We start from the raw sequence: 22492 nt of genomic DNA, 5'->3' as shown, positions 1-22492 counted from the left end.
GAAATTTTAATATATTTGAAAACATAAATTACGCTGCCATTCACTTCTCTGTTCATTTAATTAACACAGGGCCTCGAACTCACACTTTGGCACCCATACACATTCCTATGGCCTTAACTACATATTCCAATATAACACGGCTTACAGATATGATACTCAACACATCTGGCCTAACACTTTGGGGTCCGTGAGTTCGATTCTCACAATCATAATGAACACTTGAGGCAAATCAAACCTCTCTCTTTTCATGCAGCTGACACCATTATATCTTTCCGATATTCACTTCCAGGCACGACCGTCCTGTAATAACACACATTGTAATCTCAGTTTCAGGCTAATCTTGCCTTTTTCTCGTAAAAACATAACTCAATACCAATTAGCTAGTTCTCTCTGCGGACTAGAAGATATTAGTTCGACGGTGCACTTTTACGTTGGTCATCACTGCCATGTACTCCTATAAACGTGCTACATGCAGGAAAAAAATACCTTGCTAAGTTTTATTCCCAGACCAAACTTTAGGCTGTGTAGCCTTCATACTAAAAGAGTCTACATCTTGTACCAAAATGGAATACACAGTTACCTTTAGACATATATATCCTCATCTACACCTAATCATTTCCCTCTTTCCCATCTTATAAAAAGGAAATAAAGTAAAATATAAAAATCAGGGTTCCAAACATGCATTTCCCTGAAACATGACACTAATCTATAAAAATACAACATAGCTCAGTCACAACAAGACTGGCATTTACATTTACATTACATTACACTGGGATCGAATTAGCCTAATTCCTTCTATCTAAGCATGCCTATAATTAAAATGAACTTAACTGGTAGCGTCTCAGTTTCTTCATGATTCCAGGCCACAGCGTCCAGCAAATTACGCCATTATTGCACCAAACTGCATGGCGTTATCGAATACTCTGCAAGTCTTTTCTTCTCTCTTCATCATTATGTAATAGTGCTTCGCACACACCATTTAATTGTACCGATACGATGACGACGGTTCGTACAAGTTCTTCGCGAAACCGAACGCGTCCCGGACACGGTATTTGCACAAACCGTATGCAAATTACGCATACACGGGTACGGAAATATCGACAGTAACTATCGTTTTATTGATATTATCCCGTGTCACCACCGCACTTTGACATACGTGATATCTGATATTATTTATATAGCAAAGGTAATTGCTCTGTTAATATACTATGCAAACTCGTAACTGCAATCTATCACTTGCATTCATGTAATGCATATTTTCATAAAGGAAAACGTTTCAGCTTCACAAATTGACTACTTATATGTTCAAACTGGTCACTAAAAAAAGTTACTTTCCTATACCACTGGCTTAATATCAAAAACACCGACCCACGCGGTTCACATTTCAAAAGCAGAGTGACTTTCCATTTCCAGAGGCTACTATATACACCAAGCTCCCGGTATTAGTCATATCTTAGGGGATTCCACTGGCGTGATGACGTTACTGCTCACCCACTACTCTGCAAAGCGCTGATTCAATAAAAATATGTTAATTACTTTATTAATTCAAATTAAGTATTGCAACTGTCTACAGGTAGTTCTTTTAATGTTTAACTGGCTTCTATTTCATATTAAAACCGTGGAGTCTAGCTTTATAACAAATTGCCTAATAAAATAAAGAGTAGTGCAGCACTGTAAATTTAGAAGTTGGTAAGACTGACTTAATTTGTTTTGTAAATCCCTTCATTCTGCCATATCACTTCCAGGGCTGTGATTGGTCCTTTTATAATCGGCCGCTCTCAAACACTCTCGTGCATCCCCGATTGACTCATACGAAATACTGTTGCTATGCTTAGATAAGAAGCTATTACTGATGTCACGCGATGACGGAATACTGCATTACGCAACTTATAGGTCGCATCATGACTCCTGCTTGTATTAGATGCACAATGTTAGACCATATTATATAATTAATATTTGGGGCATATATGATATGGCACAGTACAGTATATATGCTTCAGAACAAACACTTGCATTGACTCTTAAGGTAATACCCACAACCCAAGACCCCACAGCCCCGAAGGGCCTTGGCCTACCAAGTGACTCCTGCTCAGCCCGAAGGCCTGCATGTTAAGAGGCGTCGTGTGGTCGCCGTGGTGGAACCTTCCCGGCCGTTATTCTTGGCTTTCTAGACCGGGGCCGCTATCTCATCGTCTGATAGCTCCTCAATTGTAATCACGTAGGCGTCCGCGTTATTAGCTACAGTCCTCGCAGGCCCGGTTTCGATTCCCGGTACTTCAAAAGGTTTAAGAATTGTAAGTCTTCTTTCTTTCTTTCTTTCTTAATCTGTTTACACTCCAGTGTTGGTTTTTCCCTCCGACTCAACGAAGGACCCCACTTCTACCGCCTCAAGGGCAAAGTAGATGGCTATGTGATGATTTCTTCTTAGTTCTTCTAATATAGCTGCGCCTCCTTCTTTAAACTTAATAGGTGAAATTAGTCTATTTAATAGATTGGTTGCTTGATCATGAATGTCTATGGTTATATTAATATTATTATCCTTTTTTAGAGCAGTATATACTTTATAGCTACAGTCCTCGCAGGCCCGGTTTCGATTCCCGGTACTTCAAAAGGTTTAAGAATTGTAAGTCTTCTTTCTTTCTTTCTTAATCTGTTTAAACTCTAGTGTTGGTTTTTCCCTCCGACTCAGTGAAGGACCCCACTTCTACCGCCTCAAGGGCAAAGTCCTGTAGCGTGAGACTTTGGGTCTGGGGATACAACTGCGGAGTAGGACCAGTACTTCGCTCAGGCTACCTCACCAGCTGTGCTGAACAGGAGCCTTGTGAGAGGGGGGGATTGGAATGGATAGACAAGGAAGACACAAGGAAGCCTTAAGTTAGGTACCATCCCGGCATTTGCCTGGAGAAGAAGTGGGAAGCCACGGAAAACCACTTCCAGGATGAGAATAGAACCCCTCCGTTTTCAGCCCTCGTACCACATTTCAAATTTCGTGACAGAGCCGGGAATCGAACCCGAACCTCCGGGGGTAGCTGCTAATCATTAACCACTACACCACAAAGGCGGACTTGGTAAAAGTACGCAGCTGTGTTTGTTTGAGTTTGTTTGTTATTCAATGACGAGTTATGATATTAACGAGAATATGGGAGTTGGAGTGCTATTATTTTCAGTTTATTATTATTAGCTTTTGCTTCGTCTCCCGGCTGAGTGAGTGGCTGGGTGGTTTGCGTCACGTAGCTATCAGCTTGCATTCGGGATAGAGTGGGTTCGAGCCCCACTGTCGGCAGCCCTGAAGATGGTTTTCCGTGGTTTCCCATTTTCATACCAGGCAAATGCTGGGGCTGTACCTTAATTAAGGCCACGCCCGCTTCCTTCCCATTCCTATCCCCTTCCTATCGCATCGTCGCCATAAGACCTACTGTGTTGGGGCGACGTAAAGTAGCTTGTAAATAAAACCATTTCCTAGTACGCCTCTTCAGTGATGCCTTGGCCATCTATGACAGCTAATGGCGGAGCTGTTGAGGATCCAACTAGCCTTAAGGCTGAAGACTGAACATACAACATACATGCATAATATAACGTCCTTTGTATTATTTAACAACACGTTTAAAAAAATTATTTTTTCTAGGTGTTTTGTTTCTGTATTTCTTCTTACTATTCATTTGGATGTTTGTGTTATTTTGGATAGCAATTGAAGTATCATATGGATATTGTTTACACATTAAACCAAAATTAAGGGTCCTTCCGTCTAACAATAAGAAACAAACAACTAAAAATACTTTTTTATTGCTAGTGGCTTTACGCCTTATGGTGACGATGGGGTAGGAAAGGGCTAGGAGTTGGAAGGAAGCGGCCGTGGCCTTAACGTACAGCCTCAGCATTTTCCTGGTGTGAAAATGGGAAATCACGGGAAACCATCTTCAGGGCTGCCGACAGTGGGATTCGGACCCACTATCTCCCGGATGCAAGCTCAACAGCTGCGCGCCCCTAACCGCACGGCCAACTCGCCCGGTACTAAACAGACTAATCTAACGGTTGAAGCACTACACAACTATAATATGATTTTAACCAGGCCTACGTAATTTAAGCAGACCTGCGTCTGTTGAATTGGGATGGAAAATGTTGATACAGTGGGAGTCGATGTAGTATTTCGGAGCCAATTAGAATGTAACCCCAGGAGCCAATTCGGGAAGAGAAATGTTATGGTCTGGGAGTCAATTCGGAAACATGAACTGGAAGACGGAAGCTACATCGGCAATTCGCCAGATCAAGTTGTAATTCTGATTATCGCCTTCCCAGGAGAATCACCGAAAGCAGAAGCTACATCGGCAATTCACCAGACCAAGTTGTAATTCTGGTTATCGCCTTCCCAGGAGAATCACCAAAAGCAGAAGCTACATCGGCAATTCGCAAGACCAAGTTGTAATTCTGGTTATCGCCTTCCCAGGAGAATCACCGTAAGTGGAAGCTACGTCGGCAATTCGCCAGACCAAGTTGTAAGTCTGGTTATGGCCTTCCCAGGAGAATCACCGTAAGCGGAACCATCGTATATTTGCGGGAACAAAATTTAGTTCGCAATACAGTAGTAGTAATAGTAGCAGTAGTAGTAGTAGTAGTCTTAATGTTAGGTCATCACACCTTAAGGAGTTTTCTGGCATTTGCTATCATTTTTATTATATTTCTCTTCTACTTCCATTTTCTGCTTTCATTTCTTCTTTAGGCTTAAATAATAACACCGTAGGTCACCTTCTTATCTGATTACCCGAGAATCGCTGCGCCTAAATTTATTCTCTGTTGCTGCATTCTTAAAACTGTAATTCATATAATCACAATTAGGATATTTCATTTCATTTTCCAATACATCCACTTGAAATTTACATATTTGTCCTATACGGCTGTCCTCACTTATAATCCTATATTTAATTAATGTCAACTTTCTTAACTGTATTACTTTCTTCCTTAATTTCCCCGCGTGTGTGCGAGTACTAACCCCAAAACCTGGACACTTCCCTTTAAAGAAATATTCCAAATGTTCAATTGTGTAATATCGAAATATTGAGGCAATTTTAATGACAGTGCAAAACTTCGTTTCAGGGTAATTGCTGGTTAAACGTTAAGTTTACAGATAGCACAATCGCGGCTCAATTTGGAGGGATCAAACTTTGGTCCTATGACTTTTTGTCGTATCTCGAACCTTCAAACGTTAACTAGAGCTGCATTTCTCAATTTTCATCAAATCTTCCCAACTCTATAAAGAAAACTCCCCATCCCGATGGTGAATGGCAGTACGCAAGTGAGCCCGCCGTTACAGTAGAAACTCACGAACTCGATAGTGAATGGCTGTAGGGAACGTCACCTGCCATTATCATCAAAACTCCCCAACACCCACCTTACAACGGAAACAACGTATGGGGACCTCCCCGTCGTGTTTATCGGATAACGCTAAGACACATGCTATTTAATATAATCTGACGCACTGCATATACAGTAATTTACGTAGAAATCCGTATAGAATGTAGAATATCGTAGTGAAGCACGGGTACTTGCTAGTTATTTAATAAAACCTGACTGTTACCAGTTTGTATTATTTAATAAAGTATAATATTATTATCATGCACTGCCAAAAATAAAACAAAACTGTAGTCAATGGAAATGTTAAATGTGTATTTCACTTTCAAGGACCATCTGAAACCCATCTACGGAGCTCAGGTTTAAAAAAACAAAACCTGTTCTAGATACTGAAATAGTTGTACCAGCAAAAGAATGGAACAGAATAGTGAATCTGTACCAATGTAGTTAATTACATTCGTGTTATTCGTTAATATCAAAGATTTACATAAACAGGTTATTAACGAAAGGAATTCATAATTGCATGCTAGTTGATGCTTCTTGAAATTAACCACAATAAAGTAGTGGTGGTGATTATTGTTTTAATAGAAGTAACGCGACCTAACCGTCCCCTATTAACACTAATCAGAGGGGAAAATGGAAGGAATCCGAAACTTCGAAAATGAAGGTATCGGCCAAACGAAGACCAGGGACACGAAAGGCGTGAAAATGAATGACTCCCTAGGCCTAGAATCCCTAATACCGTCGGGATCTAACCGCATAAAGGATAACTCAAACCCCTACATATTATGTAACATGTTATTTACGATTGCATGTGATATTAAAAGTTAGGTATGTTATATTCTTTGCAGCTGTTTCGATTATATGAGCCAAACATGTGTGAACGGTTGGGCCGTTGAAAGCCACAATATGACCTGCATATGATGAAGGCAGCGTTGTAAATAATTGAAAATATTGCTGTCAGTTTTTCGAAGTTTGAAATATCGGAACTGTTTCTAAGGAAACGTACTGACCTATTATTGCCACAAAATATATTATTGTGTGCAAATAAGACAGCTTTTAATGCATGTGATGTACAATATTATATTAACTGAGCGTGATGCATCATCGACATGAATGAGATAGTGACGCTAGATATACTAAAACATGCATGTGTTCAGGATGGACTGCCAGAGGAGAGTATTTCACTGCCTAAATCGCCTGTTCCCGATGAGAAAGAATAAATTTTACGAGATAAACCCAGTTTTTGATGCTAACGACCTTACACCTTCGAGTTATATATTCTTAAGTTCTCATAGGAAATGGTAGGATTAGAAGGTTTCGCTCTGCTCTAAAGTCAGAACCAATTCGATATTTTGCAGTTAATAATAATACAATACAGAGACATGTTAGCGTAATAGGTAGCTTACTGTGTAGTCCGCATTCATTTTATATATGAAGGCAAAGATTCTGTAAAAAGTAAAAAGCAAGCATTCATAGGGGAGGTGCGCGTCCGAAAGGATTCCGCAGGCGACAAAAAGGCACCGACTTTTTGGATGGTCGCTACGGGTGACGGCGGGAGGGGCCGTCACCGCTATAAAAGCTTCCTGCGTTAGGCCAAGAAATCAACATCCCCTCATCGTATTTGACGATGTCCTCGGGGTGACAGCCCAGAGGTTCAGTCCTTCGAAGATATCAGCAAATAAGTATTGAGTATGGTGCGAGTCAGAGAGTATGTTGGGTCAACAAAGCGTGCTCGGTCTTTGAATGGTCGTCACCAATACAAGATTTTGCAGCACTAGTCAGTTAGGCAGGACTGGATGAATTCTCCTCTGTTGATTTTAAGTATAAGACCTATCAGTGGAGTGATTATGCCCTCATATTCAGTTTTCTTTGGTTACCAGACTACAACCGAATCCCGGAGATGACTGAAGTCTTAACTTCCAAGTGCGTGTCCGCGAGGATTGTGGGGACATTAAAATGCACCGACTCTCAGTATAATGTCCATGGGGGAGGGCGGCTAGGAACTCTCACCAGCTTCACACTGCAGACAAATATCCCAGAACTTTCTTCTTTTATACAGTGTCCAGATAGGGAATTTACATTGGCAGCTTAAGGTATAGTTTCTTCCGTGAAGTTCCTGCATTTTCTTCTTGTATAAAAAAAAAGAGTTCTTTCTATACTGCATCTGTCGTGTTCACAGTAAAAAGGAAATCCACCTTTTCATTTTCCGTCGTGTCTGTCTGTCTGTCTGTCTGTCTGTCTGTCTGTCTGTCTGTCTGTCTGTCTGTCTGTCTGTCTGTCTGTCTGTCTGTCTGTCTGTCTGTCTGTCTGTCTGTCTGTCTGTCTGTCTGTCTGTCTGTCTGTCTGTCTGTCTGTCTGTCTGTCTGTCTGTCTGTCTGTCTGTCTGTCTGTCTGTACGCGCAAAAGGAGAAAAAGGCTGAAGAGTATTTAATGAAAATCGGCATGTAAAATCGGGGAATAAGACACTACAATCTAGGCTACAAACAGTTTTATTCACACTGATTGAAATGATAGTTTAGCGGGAAGGCCTAGATCTCAATTCTCAAAAATGGTCCTATCGATAAATACTGCATAATTAAAGTTATATAGAATTAAATTTCCGATCATTTATGTCTTATATAACAGATATATTCATGAATTTTGATTTTTGTTGCCAAGTCCATATCAATGGCGAGCTGCGAGAAAATGAGTGAAGAGAATTTAATAAAAATCGGTATGTCATGTCGAGGGATAAAACACTACTTTATTCACTACTAACTTTATTCACGCTGGTTGAAATGGTAGTTTAGGGAAAAGCGCCTAAAATGTTATTTAATAAAATAATATTCACAACGTGTACAGTTGGCAGTTAGAAAAATAAGACACACAGGTGTTACGTTGTTGTGAGAATGAATGACAAAACCAAAAACAAAAAGCAATCATTTTAAATTGTAATTATTCAAAGTATACTAATATTATTATTATTGATACAGTGTAGAAATCCGTAGCGAAGCACGGGCACACCAGCTAGAAGTGAATATATCCCTCCATACAGGGTTGGCATCAGGAAGAGCACACGGCAGTAAAAGTGGGAGACCAGGCGAGTTGGCCGTGCGGTGAGCTCGCATCCGGGAGATAGTGGGTTCGAATCCCACTGTCGGCAGCCCTGAAGACGGTTTCCCGTGGTTTCCCATTTTCACACCAGGCAAATGATGGGGCTGTACCTTAATTAAGGCCACGGCCAGTACCTTCCCATTCCTAGGCCTTTCCTGTCCCATCGTCGCCATAAGACCTATGTGTGCGAAGTAAAATCAAATAGCAAAAAATTGTGAGAAATGAACATGAAGTGTTGAATCCAAGACCAGGAAGAAGTATATTTAACGGTATATGCCGACGCACCTCCTCAAATGCAAAGCAAAGCCATCTTCGCATAGGCCATGAAAGTCCTTAGAAGAGTAAAAGAAAATCCCTCTACCATTCATAATCAACGACGGATGTAACATTCTGCACCCCTCGGCCAATAATAGTAGCCCGCCCCCCCCCCTTCCAACAAAATAATCAATAGTCAAGTATTCAAAAATAAGTACAGAACATGGGACAGGATACAAGTAATATCAGAGAATTCTGAACTTGATAAATATTAAGATGAAAATAAACTTCCGATCATACAAGTTTCTTTCTCACTTTGCCTGTAGTGACTCGTCGATCAAATCCCAATAATTGAAACGATCGTCAGGTCGGCTTGGATGTGATGTAAAAAATGGACGAAGCATTCAATCACTCATCTGATATTGTAGAGCGAAGGTAAGATTTCAGCAGTTTAAGACCCAAAAGCAATACTCCTGTTGAACAATTCTTCAGACAAGTTTGACAGACAAGCATTAGAGATTATGATTAATAAATAACGGGCCAGTGGTGATAAATCGAGAAACATAATCTGTTCAAAATGACATGTATTAAATATATTTGTCTTGGCAGTTAGAAAAGTAAGACAACAAAGGTGTTACGTTGTTATGAGAATGAATGACAAAACCAAAAACAAAAGGCAATCATTTTAATTGTAATTATTCAAAGTATACTAATATTATTATTATTATTATTATTATTATTATTATTATTATTATTATTATTATTATTATTATTATTATTATTATTATTATTATTATGTATTGATGAAGGGTAGTATTAGCAAACGTTTTCCACCACCCGCAGTCATTACATTACGTTACACTTCCAGAAGGGGAATCTTCGTTTCTAAATTTTTCGAATTCTTGGTGCGGAATCCATCCGGTTGATACAAGCGCGCCTGGATTAGACACCCCTTCAGTTCCCTAAATCGTATCTCCAATATCAGGTACATTTCGGCGCACTCAAGTATCATAGGTCGCCACGGATCTACATTTAGGGCAGTCGCCCAGGTGGCAGATTCCCTATATGTTGTTCTCCTAGCCTTTTCTTAAATGACTGCAAAGAAATTGGAAATTTATTGAACATCTCCCTTGGTAACTTATTCCAATCCGTAACTCCCCTTCCTACAAATGAATATTTTTCCCAATCTGTCCTCTTCAAATTCCAACTTTATCTTCATATTGTGATCTTTCCTACTTTTATAAACTCCACTCAAACTTATTCGTCTACTAATGCCATTCCACGCCATCTCTCCGTTGACAGCTCGGAACATACCACTTAGTCGTGCAGCTCGTCTCCTTTCTATCAAGTCTTCCCAGTCCAAACTTTGCAACATTCTTACAACGCTACTCTTTTGTCGGAAATAAATCACCCAGAACAAATCGAGCTGCTTTTCTTTGTATTTCTTTCCAGTTCCTGTATCAAGTAAACCTGGTGAGGGTCCCATACGCTGGAACCATACTATAGTTGGGGTCTTACCAGAGATATGCCCTCTCCTTTACATCCTTACTACAACCACTAAATACCCTCATAACCATGTGCAGAGGTCTGTACGCTTTATTTACAATCATATTAATGTGACTACCCCAATGAAGATCTTTCCTTATATTAACACCTAGGTACTTACAATGATCCCCGAAAGGAAATTTCACCCCATCAACGCAGTAATTAAAACTGAGAGAACTTTTCCTATTTGTGAGACTCACAACCTGACTTTTGACCCCGTTTATCATCATGCTATTGACTGCTGTGCATCTCATATTATCGATGTCATTTTGCACTTGCTCACAATCTTTTAACTTATTTATTACTCTATACAGAATAACATAAGGCGCAAAAAGCCTTATCTCTGATTCTACTTTTTTACTCATATCATTATATATGTAGGAAAACATAAAAGTCCAAACATACTGCCTTGCAGATTTCGCTTCTTAATTATTATAGGGCCAGATAAAGCTTTGCCAACTCTAATTCTCTGAGATATATTTTCTGGAAATATAGCCACCCATTCAGTCACTCTTTTGTCTAGTCCAGTTGCACTCACTTTCGCCAGTAGTCTCCCATGATCTACCCTATCAAATGCCTTAGATAGGTCAATCGCGATACAGTATATTTGACCTCCTGAATCCAAGATATCTGATATAACTTGCTAGAATCCTACTAATTGAGCTTCAGTGGAATAACCTGTCCTAAACCGAAACTGCCTTTCTTCGAACCAGTTATTAATTTTGCAAACATGTCTAATATAATCAGAAAGAATGCTTTGCGAAAGCTTACATGCAATGCATATCAAACTGACTGGCCTGTAATTTTCAGCTTTATGTCTATCACCCTTTCCTTTAATCACAGGGGCTACTATAGCAACTCCCCATTCATTTGGTGCAACTCCTTCTTTCAGACAATTAAATAAATATTTCAGATATGGTATCCCAACGCATTGTCTTTAGTGTATCCCCGAAATTTTTATCAATTCCAGCTTCTTTTCTAGTTTTCAACTTTTGTATCCTATTGTAAATGTCGTTGTTATCATAGGTTCTTAGTATTAATCGACTCCTCTGTCTGGATATTATCCTTGTAACCAGCAATCTTTACATACTGCTGACTGAATACTTCTGCCTTTTGAAGATCCTCGCATACACAGTCCCCTTGTTCATTAATGATTCCTGGAATGTCCTTCTTGGAACCTGTTTCTGCCTTGAAGTACCTATACACACCCTTCCATTTTTCACTAAAAATTGTATGACTGCCAATTATGCTTTCCAACACGTTGTGCTTAGCTGACTTCTACCAAACCAAACCCAAACCCCATGGCACTATAGCCCTTAAAGGGCCTTGGCCTACTAAGCGACCGCTGCTCAGCCCGAAGGTCTGCAGATTACGAGGTGCCGTGTGGTCAGCACGACGAATCCTCTCGGCCGTTATTCTTGGCTTTCTAGACCGGGGCCGCCATTTCACCGTCAGATAGCTCCTCAATTCTAATCACGCAGGCTGAGTGGACCTCGAACCAGCCCGCAGGTGCAGGTAAAAATCCCTGACCTGGCCGGGAATCGAACCCGGGGTCTCCGGGTAAGAGGCAGGTACGCTACCCCTACACCACGAGGCCGGCAGCTGACTTCTACTCTAGATTCAATTTCCTAGTAGGTTCCTTCGATTTTTCCTACCTTCAACAACCATTTCTATCTATTTATTTCCTGATTTTGGCTTCCAATATCCTAATACCAAAGAAACGAATACAATTACTTGAAATGATTTTATTCTCCACCCTGAGGAGGTGGCGCGAGTCGCCTGAAGGGATCACCATTTCTCTGGCCAGGAGATTTAACTAATCAACAATAACATCACTGTACACTGACTGACTAGTGTTTATGTGGTCTGCCTTTTCTGCTGCCACTCATCTCCCCTACTCTCAATGTAGGTAGGTAGACCTACTCATCCTCATTGCTGCCACCATCCTTTCCTTTCAGCTTGAAGACTAAATTTAAATTCGTGTGTCCATTGCTATATGATTTTTCACGAGAGTTTAATCCTGATGTAAACAAATAGGCGGAGCACCTTGGCTTTGCACGTGGACACAGACGTAGTTGATTGGAGAAGCAACCGTCGCACTCACTGGACTGTATACGAGCTCGAAGAAAATTAGTACGTCGCATTAATTTAATTTTATCTTAATTTATTAGGCTACATTTAGATAGTCTGAAAGAGTACGTAATCAAATTAAAATATGGTTGTCATATATACCGGTGTGTATCTATATGTCTTTTTTAAATAAAACAGTGATTAAAGAACGAGATAAGAAGGCAGAAGGCGTGGTGTAATGCAGGAAGTCTTCTTATAGTGAGGGAAAGTCCCAAGCTGTACAGCGTGGAGATACGGTGTTGCATCTTGCAGCAGCTGTCAGTGTCGGTATTTATAGCAAGAGGTAGGACCATCGCGTGTAGTGAAGCACAAAAGAGAAAAACCGCTCAGAAGTGACCATAGGCAGTGCGTTGTGAATGTTTTTAATAAAATAAGTGAACAGAATCCAGGTTTAGCCGTAAAAGAGGTAGAGAAACTAAGTGCAGAGTTGTGTGGTGTGTCGGCTAGTTCGGTTCATAACATGCGGACAGAGTTTAGAAAGACAGGGAAATTAACAACGCCGGGAAAGGAACGTAAACGACCTCAAAGAATCGAGAAGTATGACGATATTGTCAAAAGTGGTATTAGAAGGAAAATTCATGAATTTTTTTTCGGAATGAACCACCTACTTTACGCAAATTATTAGACAGTGTAAATAAAGATAAAACTTTACCCACCTTCAGTTTAACTACATTGTACAGACTTTTAAAGGGCATAGGGTTCCAGTTTGTTAAAAGAGAACGTAAACCTGTGTGAATGGATAGGAAGGATATTGTACTGTCTTTTTTGAGTTGTTTCTTTTCGATAGATGTTGTTACAGAATTATCAACAGTTCCGTCTGACATGTCCAATTGTGCTATATGCTCTATCATGATAGAAACTCTACAAGATAAGAGATATACATTTCAATTCGAAAGCTGGTATTCTATTAGGTTACAGTCTACCGGGTGGACATTTCAAACAGCTGTCCTAAGATAAACCTTCCTACGTGTGTAATTTTGTGCTCTAGCCTACGATGGCTTTCTTTAATATTCAGAAATAAATAAATAAATAAATAAATGAAGGCCCTAATCATCAGCAGTAGATGTCCCTTCAAACCCCTCCGTTTAGTTTCACACAGCTCAAAAACTGTTTCTCGTCTATTTTAGGTCATATGCGCAGCACTGTATGTCCGAACACGAGACGTTGACGGGGCGGACGTCGATACTACACGCTCAGCGAATCACAACTCTTTCTTTGACTAAGGCGTGGACATGCCTTGTTTACATCAGGATTAAACTCTCGTGAAAAATCATATAGCCTGGTGTAGCGCTTGGATGGCAGATCCTCCGATGATTTTGTGCTGAAGGTTAGTGTTGGGTGTGGTTTATGAATTTCAGGAATGCTGGGGACAGTACAAACATCCATTTTCCGATAAAGGATATGAACCGTTAAAATCCCCGACTGGACGGAAATTGAACCTATAGCCCTCTGAACCGAAGGTCACTATGTCGTAACCATTCATGCAACGAGCCGGACATTATATTGATGACGGCATAGACCAGAATTGAAAGGTGAATATACTGTTACTTGCTAGCCGTCTGTCTGAAGCACTCTTTGGGTTTTCCTGGAAGGAGCCGGTGAGTCAGTTGGGAGCCACGAAGCGAAGATCGTAGTGATGCCTTCTCCCCTGTATCGTTCTGCATATCTTGTTTATCGCGGATCTTCTAGAATGTTCTCATTCCGGCCGCACCCCGTTAAGTCTGGAACTTCATCACCGGGGATATAATGGAGTCTAGCCGCGAGCCAGTGACTAGCGGAGTTGGACAGCAGTAGAGCTGATTGTCGTGGGAGTTGTGTGATCGCTGTTCAGTGGTCAGTTTTGGCAGTGTTGTGTGTACTAACTGGGTCATCCTACATGGAATTAGATAGATATAGAAAAATATGTGTCAGAAGCCGAAATAGACCCCATCTGTGGCTCATCATTGTAATCGGCGTGAATCCGCGTACCAGATACGGCAAGTTTTGACCGCCGTCGAGAGCATTCCAGAACATCTGACTATAGTGAGTACTAACAATCTTTAGGTTTCCTCTTGTAGTCATTTCTGGATGTGAATTGAAAATAGAAAACACACGAAAATGAAGGTTTGGTTAAATGCGCTCTTAGAGATGATAAAGGAGGTGAACGAAGACCAGAAAATGCTTCGGACGAAAAAGAAGACAGAATACGGAAGAAGTTGGAGAAGAGCCATAAGAAGATAGAAGAAAGTCAGAAGATGGTGACAAAGACATGGAAGGTGGCCAGAAGAAGACGGAAGACGGCTGGAAGAAGATGAAAGAAAGCTAGATGAAGATGTAGGACACCACAAGAAATTGGAAGAAGGCCAGAAAAAGATGGAAGATGGTCAATAGGAGATGGAGGACTACCAGAATAAGACAAAAAACGGAAGACGACCAGGTGAAGGTGGAAGACAGCCACAAAAAGACGGAAAACAAGCCGAAGAGAACAATAGAACTATGGTGGTGGTGTTGATTATTGTTTTAAGAGGAAGTAAATTACAACTGGACACCAATCCTCTATTAACACTAATCAGACGGGGGAAAATAGAACGGGTCGACACGTAATACTGTCGGGGTCAGAAAACAACAAGGGAGGTCGAATATGATAGATGGCAGTAAAAAGCCTGACACAAATAAGTGGAAACAATGCCAGGACTCAGGTAAAGAACCCGTGGTCGCCAACCCACACTCCCCAAGTTAAGGGCCCCTTGGGACCCTTTTAGTCGCCTTTCACGACCACTAGTGGATACCGTGTGTGTTATGCTATTCCGCCCAACCACAGGGAGAACTTTCGGCTGCGAGCTCCCAGGAGACTCACTAGTCCCCTCCAAGAAATCCCGAAGGGAGGCAGCAGACAGAAGACTGGCATGTAACATTAAAATATCTTAGATTTGATTGGGAAGTACTGTACTGAAATGATTAATAAGATATGTATCCCGCATTCGTAGAAATACTAACCCGTCAATGATGGCAATAACAACTAGTAATAACATCTGCCTAGCAATTCATTAGCCCGGACGCTGGTTGGATCTGACAAATAACACCGTCAAAGGTTATGTGGTTATAGAGAAACCCCCCAAACCGACGTCAGCCTACGATGAAACGTACAAAGCACGATAAGGGGTGAGGTAGATCGTAACTGAGCCAAAGAGTGCTATTACAGAACAACTGTCCCATTTTGTAGCATCTTCCATAAAATCGAGACGCACTAGTCATTTTCTGAATGTCACTATTCAGCACCATTCATAACTCAACAGATGCCGTATCGTCGGTCATAAATTGAACTGCCCTGCTGGGATTGCACCTTCTGACATCTGTCGGGAGATAGTGGCAAAGAACGAGAAGAGAAAAGTTGATACATCCGAATCTCACCCCCTGCATTATCACCATCCTCGTTTGACTTCAACGAAAAATTTGTTCAGAACAACGAAGGTTCTGGTAGGAACTGCACACCAAGCCCGAATTTATAAATGGCGAAGGAGATTCAGACGCTCAGAAGAATGGCTGACACCAATCGAAGAACTCCGTCCAGGTCATACAGAAGGTTGGTTAATGCGGAAACCTCTCAGTAGATTGGCTTAGGCGTTACAAGATGCAAATCTAACCTACTGAAGTGGGTTTTTCGCGTAGACTCGCCATTATAAGATAGTGGTTCTCCATAGACAACACCTCATCTTCTCCAGTGTGAACTGTGTCCCCAACTACATGTACAGTACTATGTAAGACCTCATGGAAGCAACATCTGAGTCCTTGAAAGTGGCTAACTATTGGTTAACAACCATAAAAGTTTGTCCTTCTGTTAAGTTCTGTCGTCGTCTTAGACCCTTCCATTGTGGTTCGTCATTTCTAAAGACAGTCTTGACGTTATGAAATCTACACAGCATCTACTTCTCCACATATCGTGCTCAACAGGACGTCACCTATATAGTCCATATCTGTCATATTGGGACATTTTTTCTGTTCTTCTTTTATGTTATGATTGTTATGTAGTTATATATTGTCTTTTGGTTGTACAATTTGTATTTATATGCAAATGACAGTGCTTTTGATACGATAAATCATAAATAGGACTAAGATTTAGCAGAAGCTATATTTTACAGTACTCTGGCGCATCCAAGAGACACATGAAAATATACTTCATCCAACAAGGAAAGTAACAGGTGGACTTGTAATAATATGCAATCTTGTTAACTCCAGCTGCAATTTTTCAACCAGAGGGGTTATTTTGTCATAAATATCTTTATACAGAAGATTCCATGGCACTTAGAGATACTTAGCGTTAAATTCTAGCTGGACTGACTGACTGACAGTTGGGGATCCAGTACTAATTTATTTGCGGCAAGGCCCCTCTACTTTAGTTCTACATCATGTTATATTGGCCTGCTCATGGAGAACAATGCTGCAATTAAGTCAAACAAAGCCTTAGCATGCAGCTGTATAGCAACGAGACACATAATGTTCCCGGAAATGAAGCCATTGGAGACGCGCCAGGAACTCTTTTTCATTGCACAAAGCCTTCTGTAATTGTTCGCCCGCTGAAGAGCAGCAAAGGCTTCCAAGACCCCATTCCTTCCGGCAGCACGCCTGTTCTCGTTCACGAACAATTTGCCACATCCAAAAAGTGTCCCCCCCCCCTCCTCCCCCTTCACTCCAACCTCCTCCCTTTATATGCAGTACGCTATATATTGGCAACACTTAGAGCAAATTGGTCGTATTGGGGCGCGCATTAAGCCTGTCCATTGACACATAAAGGCAGCTACGTAGAAAGCGCGGGGGAAAAGAGAGTAGAGGGTGTGCGACACGAAAAGGAAGCGAATAAAGAAAGAGATAAAGCACACAAAAGTCAAAGCAAGATAATTGGTCGCAAAGCTTTCCTTCATTATTATATTGAGTCTGAGTTAGCATCTCCATTTCCTCTCACATTTCTGAACATGCAGTTATAGATTCTTGGTGAACATTGCCATCTGTGTAGAGCTCTCACTCACTATTATTAAGTTCTTTCAAATGATCGTATACTTTCGAGTAATTCTTTATCATTCAGAAAAAAATATTTTGTTGAGAACCATGGATTTCCGTCGAATATGTTAAGGGAAATGCCAGGTGAAAAAGTAGCCGTCCTTAGCACAACACAAAAGTCTCTCCGAAATAGCTCAAGTGTTCAGTACTTTGAACAGTACGAAAATAAATTGTGATTTTCTTTAAAATTGTGTAAGTACAACAGAAGTCGCTCTAATAAATATACTAGACATGATTTTAAGTTAGCACCGTTTTGATACAGAAAAAAGTAAGGCAATTTTTTTACATGTAAGCCTGTCCCTTAAACTATTTCTCAACATAAGTTTCAAGCATATTAAGGCACTTATCATATCGTGAAACCAGCTTCTGAATTCTATCCTCATAGAAGTCTGCCAGGTACTGCAGCACGGTAGTTTTTAGGTCGTAATCATCGTCGTGGCGCTGACCTCCTAAATGCTTTTTCTTCAAGCGCAGGAACAAGTGTCAGTACCAAGTCTTCAGTAATGACACACGGTCACCCACTACCCTTCTCGTCGTGGATATTAGTACGGCCTTCTTTAAGTGCTCTAACCCATTTTCGTACCATTTCTTTGCTCATACTGTGTGCTCCATACACTGCAGTAATCTGCGGATGAGTTTCAACAGCTTTCACGTCTCTTGCATTTCGAAAATAAATCACAGCGCGTACATTACACTCGCCGGGACCGAAATAAATGAATTTGCACTGTTCAATAGTAAAAAAGTGTCCGAATTAAAAGCAGTCATTTCCTATCCATTTTAGTGTAAAATAAGCAAATATGATGTCTGAAACGCTTAGTTATCTCTCATTCTCAAAAAAAGAGGAATTTGTTTTATTATGGACGGAGGTTGTTCGATTTTGGTAAAACGTTTGTTACAAATATAGGTTGTCAATACTGAGTAAACTGTATTTTATTCCTAGCCCTACCGGGCAAGTTGGCCGTGCGCGTAGACGCGCTCGGCTGTGAGCTTGCATCCGGGAGATAGTAGGTTCGAATCCCACTATCGGCAGCCCTGAAGATGGTTTTCCGTGGTTTCCCATTTTCACACCAGGCAAATGCTGGGGCTGTACCTTAATTAAGGCCACGGCCGCTTCCTTCCAACTCCTAGCTCTTTCCTGTCCCATCGTCGCCATAAGACCTATCTGAGTCGGTGCGATGTAAAGCAACTAGCAAAAAAATATTCCTAGCCCGTTCAATGTTAGGTTTGTTATGTGTACGAACAGCCTCTGTGTTGGCTTTTTACTCAAGAATATGTCCGGCTCCATGGCTAAATGGTTAGCGTGCTGGCCTTTGATCACAGGGGTCCCGGGTTCGATTCCCGGCAGGGTCGGGAATTTTAACCATCATTGGTTAATTTCACTGGCACTGGGGCTGGGTGTATGTGTCGTCTTCATCATCATTTCATCCTCATCACGACGCGTAGGTCACCTACGGGTGTCAAATCGAAAGACCTGCACCTGGCGAGCCGAACATGTCCTCGGACACTCCCGGCACTAAAAGCCATACGCCATTTCATTTTTACTCAAGAATATGCGAATATTGAAAAATAGATCTACTATTTACTTAACTGACATTTTAAGATAATAAATTTACAATGATGATGTTCAAAATATAAAAGTGGATATACTGTGGTATTGTTCAATTCTAGGTATAAAACATAACCCTACATCATATGGTTGACACTTATATAATGTTTTTTTCAGCTTGTTATGAGCATTATAAGTGCAAAACACACACAAATTTTCGTTCACATTCGTATCATTCCACTTCTGACTTCAACTATTCCTTGAAATTGGGTAAACTGATAAGACCTTGTAATATTTATTGGTAGTCTCCACAATAACCTGTACCAGTGCAGAACTGAACAAACACAAAAATAAGTCTTTCGGAGGATCATCACGTAATACACTGACTGACAGAGCAAATGCAACACCAAGAAGGAGTTGTCAGAACTTTATGCCAATTGCAGGGTAGACTGACGTCACTGAGGTATGCTCATGATGTGAAATGCGCCGCTGTGCTGCGCACATAGCGAACGATAAATGGGACACGGCATTGGCGAATGGCCCACTTCGTACCGTGATTTCTCAGCCGACAGTCATTGTAGAACGTGTTGTCATGTGCCACAGGACACGTGTATAGCTAAGAATGCCAGGCCGCCGTCAACGGAGGCATTTCCATTTACGAGGGGTATGGTGATCGGGCTGAGAAGGGCAGGTTGGTCGCTTCGTCAAATCGCAGCCGATACCCATAGGGATGTGTCCACGGTGCAGCGCCTGTGGCGAAGATGGTTGGCGCAGGGACATGTGGCACGTGCGAGGGGTCCAGGCGCAGCCCGAGTGACGTCAGCACGCGAGGATCGGCGCATCCGCCACCAAGCGGTGGCAGCCCCGCACGCCACGTCAACCGCCATTCTTCAGCATGTGCAAGACACCCTGGCTGTTCCAATATCGACCAGAACAATTTCCCGTCGATTGGTTGAAGGAGGCCTGCACTCCCGGCGTCCGCTCAGAAGACTACCATTGACTCCACAGCATAGACGTGCACGCCTGGCATGGTGCCGGGCTAGAGCGACTTGGATGAGAGAATGGCGGAACGTCGTGTTCTCCGATGAGTCACGCTTCTGTTCTGTCAGTGATAGTCACCGCAGACGAGTGTGGCGTCGGCGTGGAGAAAGGTCAAATCCGGCAGTAACTGTGGAGCGCCCTACCGCTAGACAACGCGGCATCATGGTTTGGGGCGCTATTGCGTATGATTCCACGTCACCTCTAGTGCGTATTCAAGGCACGTTAAATGCCCACCGCTACGTGCAGCATGTGCTGCGGCCGGTGGCACTCCCGTACCTTCAGGGGCTGCCCAATGCTCTGTTTCAGCAGGATAATGCCCGCCCACACACTGCTCGCATCTCCCAACAGGCTCTACGAGGTGTACAGATGCTTCCGTGGCCAGCGTACTCTCCGGATCTCTCACCAATCGAACACGTGTGGGATCTCATTGGACGCCGTTTGCAAACTCTGCCCCAGCCTCGTACGGACGACCAACTGTGGCAAATGGTTGACAGAGAATGGAGAACCATCCCTCAGGACACCATCCGCACTCTTATTGACTCTGTACCTCAACGTGTTTCTGCGTGCATCGCCGCTCGCGGTGATCCTACATCCTACTGAGTCGATGCCGTGCGCATTGTGTAACCTGCATATCGGTTTGAAATAAACATCAATTATTCGTCCGTGCCGTCTCTGTTTTTTCCCCAACTTTCATCCCTTTCGAACCACTCCTTCTTGGTGTTGCATTTGCTCTGTCAGTCAGTGTATATAGATTGGAGCTCTTGACATCTAATTGTGTTTTGCTGGTAGCTTTACGTCACGCCGACACATATAGGTCTTATGGCGACGATGGGACAGGAAAGGCCTAGGAATGGGAAGGAAGCGGCCGTGGCCTTAATTAAGGTACAGCCCCAGCATTTGCCTGGTGTGAAAATGGAAACTACGGAAAACCATCTTCAGGGCTGCCGACAGTGGGATTCGAACCCACTGTCTCCCGGATGCAAGCTCACAGCCGCGTGCTCCTAACCGCACGGCAACATCTAATTAATACCATATTCTTACCTCTGGCCTTGGCATTGTCGCTTTTCTTCTACCACCATCCACCGCACGTCACTGATAAACTGTATAATTAACTCTACCATGGCAATAAAAACCTCCAATATGATGACCTGCTAATATTACTAAAACCGCACGAAATAATTATTATTCACCCTACAAATGCGAGGAATTTATAATACAAGCGCAACGCCAGTTTTAAATTAATGCTTTATTTTTATGGGATGAAAGACAGAAGGATATCAAATTAACAACTATTGTGTGAATTAAGTTCTTGTAGACTGAGATATTTCTCCCTCGTACAAAGGGCGATTACTAGGATAACTATTAAGGAGACTTGTGATGGTACGTCTGAGAACATTTGAACATGTTGCTAACATTTCACAAAGGGGGTACATTGATTGTTACATTACTGTTTATACATTCCTACGTAACAACAAATTTGTGCCCACATATTATATCTCATAGCTTTCGATACAGCCTCCAATTAATTTTAATGTCGTTGGTGTTACGTCCTACTAACTACTGTTTCAGTTTTAGATAACACCAAGATGTCACAAATTTTATCCCGCTAGATTTCGTTAATGTGCCAGTAAATCTACTGACACAAGCACCTTCAAATACCACTGGGATGATCCAGGTTCGATTCCTTCTACATGGACTCGCAAGGCCAAAGCTCTATCATCTCAGCCACTCAGCCCGACTGGCTTATAACTCTAGATGTCGGAGGGGTGTCATATTAATAAAGAAATGGATGATAGTGATTCAACCGACCTCTCTGACTGAGAAGTTATCTATTCGAGGCTTCACACTGAAGGACGTGGACTCGGTTTATGATCAGAAACGAGCCTTCTAGAAGGCTACATGGAACTTGGCTTCACTCCACTTACAGTGGAAATAAATACCAGGTTAATTTTGGAAAAAAAAGGCTTAGAGCTAACTAACCTATTCTATACATATAGTGTCAGCCTCTACCACACATTCATCTGGAGACCTTTAAGAAATTGATTTGTTATTTGGTTAGTTTTGAAACCTCACAATTATTCACTTGAGAAAGACGTAACTATCGATGCCAATCGACCCCTAAAAGAGCTAGTTAATGCGACCACAGGTGAAATTAAAAGATGTCAAATGCTCTGCCATTCTATAACATGAGTAAAACTTTTATTATTGTGCATTTTCAAATACTTTGAAGGGAAAAGTTGTATGCGCGTAACGTTTTCTCCACTCAAGGACTTCGATGGATACTTTAATGAGGACTTAAGATCGAAAGATAGAAAGCTCTCGATATTAAAATTTGGAAGGGATCGAGACTACCACGGAGTATCGAAAATTAGAATTATATGGAAAGAGAGGTAAAATTTCAGATATTATTTCCATGTACTATCGAGCTCGATAGCTGCAGGCGCATAAGTGCGGCCAGTATCCAGTATTCGGGAGATAGTAGGTTCAAACCCCACTGTC

Source organism: Anabrus simplex, chromosome 4, assembly GCF_040414725.1.
Source record: "Anabrus simplex isolate iqAnaSimp1 chromosome 4, ASM4041472v1, whole genome shotgun sequence".
NCBI classification, from domain to species: domain Eukaryota; kingdom Metazoa; phylum Arthropoda; class Insecta; order Orthoptera; family Tettigoniidae; genus Anabrus; species Anabrus simplex.
Note: the sequence above shows the minus strand (reverse complement) of the source record.